The following is a 12,410-nucleotide window of genomic DNA, read 5'->3' on the forward strand; positions in this document are numbered from 1 at the left end:
CCTGGCCATTTTTTGGTTGCAGCCATCATTGTTGTTTGGCGGGTCCGGGCTGGGGATTCGAACCCGCCACCTTAGGTGTACGTGGCTGGCACCTTAGCCGGTTGAGCTATAGGCGCCGAGCCTGTGTGTGTGTTTTTAAGAGACAGAATCTCACTTTATTGCTCTTGGTAGAGTGCTATGGAGTCATAGCTCACAGCAACCTCCAACTCCTGGGCTTAGGCAATTCTCCTGCCTCAGCCTCCCGAGTAGCTGGGACTACATGTGTCCACCACAACACCCAGCTATTTTTTGTTGCAGGGTGGGACTTGGCTGGGACTGGGTTTGAACCTGCCACCCTCGGTATATGGGGCTGGCGCCCTACTCACTGAACCACAGGCACCACCCCAGTACCCTTTGTCTATCCCAATAATGATCAAACCCAGAAGCAAAACAAGAACACAATACCCTTCACAGTAGCTTCCAAGAAAATGAAATACCTGGGAATGTATCTAACAAAGGAGGTGAAGGATCTCTACAGAGAGAATTATGAAACCCTGAGAAAATAGCAGTAGACACCAACAAATGGAAGAACATATTATGTCCTTGGCTGGGAAGAATCAACATCATTAAAATATCTATACTACCCAAAGAAATGTATATATTTAATGCAATCCCCATTAAAATATCAACATCATAATTGAAGGACTTGGAAAAATATTTCTTCAGCTCAGCACCTGTGGCTCAAGTGGCTAAAGCACCAGCCACATACACTAAGGTGACGGGTTCGAATCTAGCCCGGACCTGACAAACAACAATGATGGCTGCAACCAAAAAATAGCCGGGCGTTGTGGCGGGTGCCTGTGGTCCTACTTGGGAGGCTGAGGCAGGAGACTTGCTTGAGCCCAGGAGTTGGAGGTTACTGTGAGCAGTGAAGCCACGGCACTTTACCCAGGGGGACAGCTTGAGGCTCTGTCTCAAAAAAAAAAAAAAAAAAAGAAAACTATTTCTTCATTTTGTATGGAACCAGAAAAAAACCTGTATAGCCAAACAATTCCTTGCAATAAAACAAATTCAGAGGCGTCACTTTATCTGACTTCAGGTCATACAACAAATGCACAGTCATCAAAATAGTATGGTATTGGCACAAAAATAGAGACATAGATCTCTGGAACAGAATAGAAAACCTAGAGAGGAAATCAGCCTCATATCGTCATCTGATCTTTGGTAAACCAAACAAAAGCATATATTGGAGAAAAGAATCCCTAATCAATAAATGGTTCTGGGCGAACTGGATAACCACATGTTAAAGACGGAAACTGTACTGGACCTGCATCTCTCACCACTTACAAAAATGACTCATTGTGGATAAAAGATTTAAACCTAAGGTATAAAACTATAAAAATCCTGGAAGAAAGTGTGGGCAAAACTCTAGATGACATCAACCTGGGGAAAGATCTTACAAAGATGACTCCATTGGCAATTGCAACAACAATAAAAATAAATAAATGGGACTTAATTAATCTAAAAAGCTTCTTATAGGTAAGGACACAATTAAGCAAACATCCCTTCAGAATGGGAAAAGATATTTTCAGGTCACAAATCTGACAAAGGGTTGATAACCAGAAGCTATAGAGAAGTCAAATTAATCAACACAAAAAGCAAACAATCCCATTTATTACTGGGCAAGAGATATGAACAGAACCTTCTCCAAAGAAGACAAATGACCAACAAATGAGTGAAAAAATGCTCATGATCCCTAATTATCAGAGAAATGCAAATCTAAACCACCTTGAGATATAGTGAGAATAGCCTACATCACAAAGTCCCAAAGCTACAAATACCAGTGAGAGTGTAGAGAAAAAGGAAATCTTTTACCCTATTGGGGGTACTCCAAACTAATAAAGCTTCTTCAGAAAGAAGTATGGAGAATCTGCAAGGAGCTAAAAGTAGACTTTCCATTTGATAAACTGTACTATATATATGTTGTGGAATACTATTCAGCCTTAAAAAAGATAGAGACTTTACGTCTTTTGTATTAACCTGGATGAAGTTAAAGAACGTTCTACTTAGTAAAGTATCATAGGAATAGAAAACCAAGAATCCAACGTACTCAATACTAATATGAAACCAGCAGATGAATAAATACACATCCACTTAAGAGAAAAACAATTAAATTCAAATGGGGGGGGGATTGGTGTGCTCTCACCTAACAGGCACAATGTAAGGGTATATGGTGCACCCCCTGGGTGAGGGGCACAACTACAACTTGGACTCTACCTAACAAATCCAAACAATGCAACCTAATTATCTGTACCCTCACATTATTCTGAAATGAAAAAAAAGAATAGGAACATATATAGACAATTAGGAATGCTGAAACTGACTGCTAAAATATGCAAAAATGACCTCTTCTGCTGGGTAGAAATCATTTCCATCTTGCCTGTAAAAAACTCATTTGAATTTCTGTAAACAGAATCATTTGCATCACCTCCAGAAGTTACCTTCTGTCTCTGTTACAGAGTTCCAGTTGTATAATGGTAAAAAGGAAAAAGGAAAAAGAAGAAAGGCACAAGCTCCTATAGAATCAGATAACCCCAGAAGGGTTCTCTAGAGACATCACCAACACCACCATTGAAAAGAAGCCCAGGCTTGGCACCTGTGGCTCAAGTGGCTAAGGCGCCAGCCACATACACCTAAGGTGGCGGGTTTGAATCCCCAGCCCGGGCCCGCCAAACAACAATGATGGCTGCAACCAAAAAATGGCCAGGCGTTGTGGCGGGCGCCTGTAGTCCCAGCTACTTGGGAGGCTGAGGCAGGAGACTCGCTTGAGCCCAGGAGTTGGAGGTTGCTGTGAGCTGCAATGCCATGGCACTCTACCCAGGGGAATAGCTTGAGGCTCTGTCTCAAAAAAAAAAAAAGAAAAGAAAAGAAACCCAGTAATAAAAGTTTTGCCGATTTCAAAGTCTTAATTTCCCTGCCTATCTGAGGCTATAGTCCAGGCAAACTCAGACTTGTGCGAAGGAAATGACATGTGTCACAGATCCAAGTGTATGCTGTGGCTGAACTGGGATGAGTGGGGGGAATCCAAAGATTTCCCCCTGCTCCTGACAAGCAGATTCTGAGACATCTCAGGAACCCTTCAACTCTTCAGAATCCAGTTCAAAAACTTAGGGCCTTTGCATTTCTTTGGTTCCTGCCTGCTTAGCTCCCTGTGTTGTCTAAACTTTCTACTTCCCTAAATCTGTTTTTTTTTTTCTGGTGGAGGATGCGGGCAACAATCCTACCTTCCTAAATCTTATTCCCAATTATTTCTATCATTACACTGCCACCTCCTGCTTGTACTTAAATATCTTAAAGTGTTAAAGGTGAACTGTGCAGTTTTTAAGAAGCAGTGTAGCCTCGTGGTTTTAAGCACAGACTCTCGGAATCAGACTCTGAACTCTGATCTTGGGCAAATTTCTTTACCTCTCTGTACTTTTCATTCTTTATCTGCGAAATGGAGATAATAGCGTGTAAGGTTGCTTTGAGGATTAACGTATGTGTGTACGTCAGTGAGAACAGAACCTGTGACCTGGAAGTGTTAAGTATTTTCTATTATTGTGCTTCTAATGATTGAATGAATCCAAAAGCCAGTATTCTATTTCACTGTGCTCATGGGAAGCCTAGTGGTTGGACTCACAATGCTGGTCTCTCATCAAATTTGTGGTCCTTAACTAATCAAAAAGCATTTAAAAAGTAAATGCTCCTTGTCTTATTAAATAAACAAAAAATTGAGCATCAGGGGTGACTATGCAGACAGATAGGAAGATTCAGCCAACCTGTGAGAAACCAATCCTTGATCATCATCAAGGGCTTACTGAGTGCCCCCAGCATGCCGTGGGAGGCACAGAGTGGGGCTGCTGGGGACAGTGAGGCCCCCAGCCACAATGCCCATGCCACCCCTGGGGAAGGCATCACAGAGAATGTGGAGCCCGTGGAAGAAGCCAGTAACTCCTTGTGGCCTTTTCTTTCCCAAGACATAGCAAATGTGGTAAAGGGAGAAGTTAAACATTGCATCTGCCCTATCAGGCCTCATTCAGGCCCCTCAACACAGAGAGAGGGCTGAGGACCCATCAGAGGAAAGGCCTCCATAGAAGGTACCAGCAGAGTTAAATACGTCGATGGTAATAGTCACAATAGCAAATCCTCTACAACACTTACAAAGAGTATTCTGATACTCTGCTCTTCAAGAGACTGAGCTTAATTCCCTTCCTCTTGAGTGTGGGCTGGGCTCAGTGACTTGCTGCTAAGGAAGAGAACATGGCAGAAATGAAAGTGTGAGGCTTCTCAGGGTAGGTTGTGAAAGGCTTCCCGGCTTCCTCTTCATTGTTTCTGGGTTAATTCAATCTGAGGGAAGCCAACCGCCACTCTGTGAGGGCACTCAAGCTGCCCTATCTATGGAGAAGTCCACATGGTGAAGAACTGAGGCCTCTCCCCAGCAGCTGTGCGAGTGGATCTTGGGAGCGGATCCTCCTACCTCAGACACCCTAAGATGAAATATAAATAGTCAAAATAAGAACACATTTTGACTGTTCTTATGATAGACCTAGAGCCAGAATCAATCAGCTGAGCTCCCCTCAGATTTCTAGCCCTCAGAAATCACCTGAGATGATAATCTTGTTTGAGATCCTAAATTTGAGGTGATTTGCTACTCAGTGTATTAGTCTGCTAGGGCTGACGTGACAAAATACCATGAACTGAGTGACTTAAACAACCGAAATGTATTTCCTCACGGTTCTGAAGGCTGTGCGCTCACAGTCAAGGTGTCGTCAGCTTTGCTTTCTCCTGAGGCCTCTCCTTGGCACGCAAGTGACCACCTTCTCACCGTGTCCTTGCATGGCCTTTTCTCTGTACACACACCCCTGATGTCCCTCCCTCTTCTTTGAGTATCTTGGTCATTGGCTTCATTTAACCTCAGTTGCCTCCTGAAAGGTCCTGTCTCCGAATACAGTCACACTAGGGCTTCGACGTATCTATTGGGGGTTGGGGCACAATTCCATCCATAGCACTCAGCCTTGTCAGAGCATGACCTCATCTCCTGCTCCCCCATTCCTACACGCCAGACACCCTCCCACCTCACAGCCTTTGCACTAGCTGTTTTCCTGTGCACAGAATGCTGTCTCACCTCCTTAAAGCCTGGGCTCAGATGACTCAGATGTCACCTTCTCAGTGAGGTCTACTTCGGCTACCCTTTCTAAAATTCCAGTTCTTATCCCCACCACTCCCTCCCTCTTCCCCTGTATATTTCCTCCACAAACATATCCTCTTGTAAGATGCAGCCTAATTTACTAGTTGAGGCGGTTTACTCCGTCTCCACTATTAAAATGTCAGCTCTGTGAGGGGAGGGATTTTCTTGTGTTTTTGGTCATAGAATCCACACTGTCTAGAATGGTGCCCGGTTTTACAAACATCAAAGGATGTTTGTAACTGCCTAGAATGGATGGATGAGTGGGCGAATGAGTGATTCTACAGAATTGCCACCTACAGGTACTGGCAAAGGGGATGCTGGGTAAGGAAATGGTAATGAACTAAACACTGACCCCGCCGGAGAAGCCTAACACATTTAGGGGAGACCTAGACAAGATGGGGTGAGTCTTGCTAGCCAGAGAGGGGCTCAGAGGCAGAGGCATGTGGTATATATCTTACCCCTTGCCACCAACATTGCCTGTGTTCTGGGTCACATCCTATATTCTCTCTTATTTCCAAACATCTTTATACCGTCCTTTAAGGAAGAGTTAATGACATTAATAATTGCAGCATGTTATATAGAATGCTTGCCATGTGACAGGTGCAATGCCAGGCCCTTTAAACCCAGTGTCTCGTTTAATCTTCTCAACAATCCTTCAAGGCAAGTATGACCATAAATCTCATTTTATAGACAAAGAAAAGATGAGTAAGGAGTTCAGCTTACTTTTAATATTCAACTTATGGAAATTACAATTTTTTAAATCCTTCATTCTTTCAAATCTTATTCTACCAGTTTCCAACATATTTTAACTATCACCTTTAAAAGGATTTTGGGTGTTTGATTCTAATTATGAAGTTAAGCTCCTTTTAAACATTTTAAATGCATTTAGCCATTTATTGTGTTCAGTTTCCTTTTATGTACTTTATAGTCTGATTTAACAAACACAACTTGTTCCAATATTTAAATTGAGATTATTCAGCCAATGAATTAAATTTATAAGTATGGTGACCTTTGGGTTCTCTTAAATATTCCAATACTATATATAAGTTTAGGAAGTTCTCAGTTTAAAGTTGCATGTCTGAATCAATTAGACACCTTCAATTGGAATTTTAAGATTTTTGCTTTAAATAGGCTAAATTCTATTAAGCATTATAAATACATAAATGTGTATAAGTTCTTTTATATATAAATGTTAATACTATGGTTTGGATTCCCTTGAAGTTTCTATATGTAATTTTTAATCTCCCTGGGGTTAAAAGGTTCTCAGTCACAAGGAAACTGTGATATCATATCCAGTTTTGAGGGCTGCCTGCTGGCCTCTCCTGGGATTATGTAACAACCTCTCTGCTGTGTCAATGGCTCCACAATTCAAAGAAGGTGCCACCTAGGCGAGGAGCCCTAGGTTTAAGTTGTATGTTACACTCCCACTCAGGATGCTCTACTGCCCGATTTGCTCTTGTATATCTTTGGCTTCAGGCCTGGTGAAATTGTTTCTATCTAACAGTAAAGGTCAACCAGCTCTTAGGTCAGGAAATAGGGAGACTATTTTCAGGAGTCCTGTGTTGAATTTTCTCCTGCCCTAGAGTATAAAGGTCACACAGATGAGACCAAGAAGACACAGAAGCATGAGATCTACAGTTAGATATGCTCTAGAGCAGCAGTCCCCAACCTTTTCAGCACCAGGGACCAGTTTCACGGAAGAAAGTTTGTCCACAGAAGGAGATGAGGGGGAGAGATGAGACAGGAGGTGGAGCTCAGGAGATGAGACAAACGATGGGAAGTGGCAGGTGAAGTTTCCCCCCACTCAACTCTTGCAGCCCAATCCCTAACAGGCCACAGACTGGTACCAGTCTGTGCCCCAGAGGTTGGGGATCACAGCTCTACAGGAAGCATACAGGAGCCAGAGCCCTTCCTCATTCATCTCCTCTTTTGAATTACAATGAGCCTGATAAGGATGGCAGGGGAGATGGCATTTTTCCAATTTCGTTATTAATCAGTTGATTCATTAATTATTGCCTATGTATTGTGAGCAAGGTCACTGCCTCCAAGGAGCTCTTGGTCTACCAAAGAGGCATGCCAGCCAGAGCTGCAGTATGGTGGTATCTACTTTGGGGAAGGGTATTGATAAGGTGTGGAGGAGGACAGGGCCGGGGGAGAGGGCAGCAAGCTAATAGGAGACAATGGGAGAAGGCATAATGAAGGGGGCTCAATGTGTGGACATGTTTACTGAGAATTACTTACTATATGCCAGGCACTGTTGAGGAGAGGGGTTTGGCGATAGGCAAGAAACAAGAGGCCAGGTGCAGTGGCTCACACCTGTAACCCTAGCACTCTGGGAGGCCAAGGCGGGTGGATTGCTTGAGCTCAGGAGTTTGAGACCAACCTGAGCAAGAGTGAGACTCCATCTCTAAAAATAGCCAGGTGTTGTGGTGGGTGTCTATAGCCCCAGCTACTCAGGAGGCAGAGGCAAGAGGATCACTTGAGCTAGAGTTGAGTGAGCGATGACGCCATCTCAAAAAAAAGAAACAAGAAAAAATTAAACAAGGCAATTTCTGTTTCATGAGGAGCTAATATTTATTAAATGCATATGAGTGATTTACATAGATTGACTTGTTTAATGCTCCCAGCCCTTCTAGGGGCCCATTGTTAACCCCATTTCTTAGGGGAAGAGACTGTTTCTCTTAGCTGTTGCTACACGGTGAGCTACAGCAAAACTGAGTGGCTTAAAACAATCATTTTATTTTTTCACAATTTGTGGGGGAGGGCGTCAGGAATTCAGGCAGAGCTCAGTGGTGGCAGCTCACCTCTGCTCTGCATCGTTAGCTGGGGTACTTGGTGGGGTTGGAAGATTGGGACGGTCTTTCTCACTTGACTGGGGCCTTGGGGCGAGCAATCGACTGGGGTGTTTCAGCTGTCCTTGTGGTGACTTCTCTCTCAAGAGGATAGCCAGAGCTTCTTTATATAGTGCCAGCCTCCCAGAGAGCAAACACAGAAGCTGCAAGTGACATCACATCACGTCTCCCATATCCGATCGGCTCACAAGTGTCACAGAGCCAGCACAGGCTGAGACAGAAGGGAAACTGACATGGAGATGTGGCAAAGTCACCTTGCAAAGGGCATGCTGGATGGAAAGAATTGCTGGCTCGGCGCCTGTGGCTCAAGTGGCTAAGGCGCCAGCCACATACACCTAAGGTGGCGGGTTTGAATCCAGCCCAGGCCACCAAACAACAATGACGGCTGCAACCAAAAAAAATAGCCAGGCGTTGTGGCAGGCGCCTGTGGTCCCAGCTACTCGTGAGGCTGAGGCAGGAGACTCGCTTGAGCCCAGGAGTTGGAGGTTGCTGTGAGCTGTGGTGCCACGGCACTCTGCCCAGGGTGATAGCTTGAGGCTCTGTCTCAAAAAAAAAAAAAAAAGAATTGCTATGGCCAACTTTGGAGACAATCTTCCACAGTCAGGAGTTTAAATATTAATAATTTGCTCAAAGTCATACAGCTAATAATTAGGTTGTGGGAGTCAGTAGGATAAGTCAGATGGGCAAAATGGTGGAAGACATTTCAGATTACATGATGCACATAAGTGAGGGCCCACTGACATTAAAACCCAGAGTGTAATTGTTCCATTTTCTGCATTGAAATAAAAACTTTAGACAAATTAAATTTAACAGAGTTTGATTCAGCAAAGAACAATTTGCAGATTGGGCAGCCATCAGAAGCAGAATGACTCCGGGGATGCCACATGGTCGGAAAAAGAACAGAAAAAGGAACATGACATACAGAAAAGGGAAGTGAGGTGCAGAAACAATTGGATTGATTATAGCTTGGCATCTGCTTTTGAAGGTTGGCTGCCTGTGATTGGCTGAAATACTAATTGGTGCAAGAGTAGGTTACAGTTGTTTACACTATCCAGTTAGGTGACAGTTCACTCTATGTGGAGAATCTTGTGAGCTAAACTTAAAATATGCAAGGAGGCAGCTTTAGGCAAAACTTAATTTTAACAGCTGGAAGAAGTAGGTGGACAAGAATGAAGCAAAAAAGATAGGCTGGAGCCAGATGATGGATGACTTTGAAGATCAGGCTAAATTATTTGGACTTGATTCTGCAGGCAGGGGGAGCCATGGAAAGCTTTTGAGCAGGAGAGTGACTCAATCAGGACTATGATGAATCCAGCCCTGTATTCTGGGTGAATAGAGGCAGCCCAATAAAAGAGACCTCTGCAGGAATAACAAAGACCTGACCTAGATAGCATGGGTGGGAGCAGGGGGTACATACAAATGCAGGAAACATCACATGGCTGGATTTGACACACTTGGTATTCTATAGATTGGGAAACTGGGGCTCTGAAAGGTTAACTGTCCAAGATCTCATTGCTGAGCTAATGGCAAAGGCAGGTGGTGAGATCTCAAGAGGGAAAAGAACAAGTGGACGGGGGAGCCAGGTTGGCATCGGGTCTCTGGGCCCCTAGTCCATTCAAGCACAATGGGAGTGCTCATGGTAGGGGATCCATAAGACTTAGGGCCTTGATTTATCTCTGGGGCGTACTGGCATCAAGGTGGCATGGGTACCAATTCCATGAGTTGTCCAACAAGAGGATTACTTGGCTCTCTGAGCTAGCACAGAGTGTACGCTCTGGTGGGTGGTGAGTATCCTGTATTCTTCCGGCTCTGAGGAGCTCACTCTCAAGGGAATGGCCTAGTCCATGCAGGGTTAAACTGAGGTTGAGTGTGGAGGTGGGGATAGGGGCTTAAATTTTGCCTTTCCCACATACACCCTGAGTTGCTTTAAAAGTCTTTCTAAGTAAGAAAAAATTGTAAAAGGAGCAGAGACGAGAGAGGAGGGGATGTGATATTCAGTTCTTTCAAAGCTTTTAGTTAGAAAACACACTAGGTTTTGTTTTGTTGTGTTTTTTTAAAGAGCCTGATTGATCTCATTATTAGCATCTCTGGCTGAAAGGAGGCTCCAAGTCCCCTTTGTACTAGTGGCTCTTTGGGATTTGTAGCTTCTGTGCTTCTGACACACTTCATACAAGGAGAGCTCATTTTGGCTTCCTCAAAAATTAAACTCTAATTTTAGAATTGGCCTCAAAACTTCTGATCTTTGAGCTCAACTTGTCTGGGTTGGCCCGGTCTGCAACAGCCACCTCTTATCACCATTAATATTGTTGTTCCCTTTTGGTTCCCTGGTTGTCTCAGAAACAAGGATTGGTATGATCTCTCATAGCCAAGAAATGTGAGCCAGAGCCCACCAGTCTACCCGGGAAGGACCCTGTTCCTGCTTTTTCTTGTAAATAATGTTCTCTCAGAGCAGAAAATATTTCTCCCTCATTTTCTAAGAGCTGGGCCCCTTGGGCTCATTCCAAATTCCTTCTGGTCCCCCTTCCATCTACTGCAAGTTCCTTCCTTGCCTCCCCAGGCCTGGAATCACCAGAAAGGGCAGGAAGCAGACCACAGTCTGTGCCTGGGCCCAGCTGCCTGCCGCTGGACTGAGGCCTACTGACCCCTGACCTTTAGCCCTAATTCTGCCCCTCACCTCCCTCCACATAGACATGTCAGGAGAAGTAGCCCCGCACCAAGGGAACTCCCAGGGGCTCTGCCCCTCATTTCTATTATCTTGGGCAAGTCATTCAATTTTCTACCTGAACCTGTTTTCTCATCTATAAAATGAAGAGACGTAATGAACTGGTCTCTAACCCTGGGTGCACTTAAGATACCCCACGCCTCTCTGACTATGACCTGTTATTGTTTCTTTTGTTTTTGTTTTTTTACTGGACAAAGGACCCTCTAGCATAATTCAGTGTTGTCCACAACATCCCCATAGAGCATACAGCCATGAATGCTTAGAGAGTTCCAGCATCCCTCTATGAAATCCAGAGACATAAGCCCCAAACTCAACTCAGAATAATTTTGCAAGGGGCCAAAACCATCTGGATCTAATTTGTGGTAGTTTTGAAGGTTCACAGTGATCTAAAGATAAAAGCTAAATTCTCTAGAGCAGTTTTCCCAGATTGCTTTTCACAGAACACTAGGATTCTGTGTACAGTTGTGCTTCACAAACCTGCTGCCACATAAGTTGGGGAAAGCTGGATTTCTTTACTGCAGGATTTCTCAGAGTTTCTAATAGGCTAATGTGCCTTGAACTTAGAGACCCTGCTAGAGACAGTCTGCTTACCTTTCATTACAGCCTATTTGTTGTTGCTATTTTGCTATTTCCACTTTACTGATGAGAAAAAGAGGCTCAGAGAGGCTGAGTGCCTTTCCCTAACTCCTGCAGCTAGGAAGCAAAGGGACTGGGATTTGAATTCGGGTCTGCCCTGTTCCTAACATTGCTGAATGTCTATCTCATATCAGTAAGTGCCGGGAAGAAGTCACTGTCCCTAAACTGTTGCCTGTGTCCCAGCTTAAAAATCTCACAGGAAAAAGGGACAAAGGGCAGGTTTCTGGGGAAGGGGAGAGGATGGTAAGGGAAGGTTTGTGGAGGTTCTGGGAAACCTATTCTATAGAAATCCCATAATTGCAACCCAGGCAAGTTCTCTGAAAAGAGACAACCTTGCCATTGTCTAGGCAAGGAATGACAGTGGGGTAAACAAAGGTAGTGGCAGCAGCGATGGAGATCAGTGGATACAGTGAAGTTGAGGAGTTGAGGTAGATTGGATATGGGCATAGTAAGACAGAAAATGGTATGAGGGATGACTTCCAGGGTTCTGGTTTGGGAAACGGGATGGATGGTAGTGGGGCCATCCACTGAGATGAAGCACCTTGGAAAAGCATCATTTTCTGGGAGAGATCATGAGTTCATTCTAAAATACTTAATTGGAGTGTTTAATTAATTTGAGGCATCTTTGAGGTATCCAAGTAAAGGTATATAGTGGATAGTCAGATATGAGCCCAGAGCTCAGAATCTCAAGGCCAGGAATATAAATTTGAGGATTGTACTAGTCAGGGAAGGCTAACTCATGCTATGGTTTAAAAAGAAAAATTAGTAAAGACAGAAGATCTGGACATTATCAATCACTTGACCTAATTGACATGTGTAGAACACTCCAAGTGAACTATGCTATGCGTGTAATATAGATCATCTGGTGAGCCATAAAATAAGTATTAATACATTTCAAACTATTAACATCTCACAGAGTACCATCTCTGACCACAATGGAATTCAATTAGAAATCAGTTATAGGCTCGGCACCTATAGGTCAACCGGCTAAGGC

The sequence above is a fragment of the Otolemur garnettii genome, unplaced genomic scaffold, assembly GCF_000181295.1.
Source record: "Otolemur garnettii isolate 467f Iridium unplaced genomic scaffold, OtoGar3 scaffold00046, whole genome shotgun sequence".
Lineage (NCBI taxonomy): Eukaryota > Metazoa > Chordata > Mammalia > Primates > Galagidae > Otolemur > Otolemur garnettii.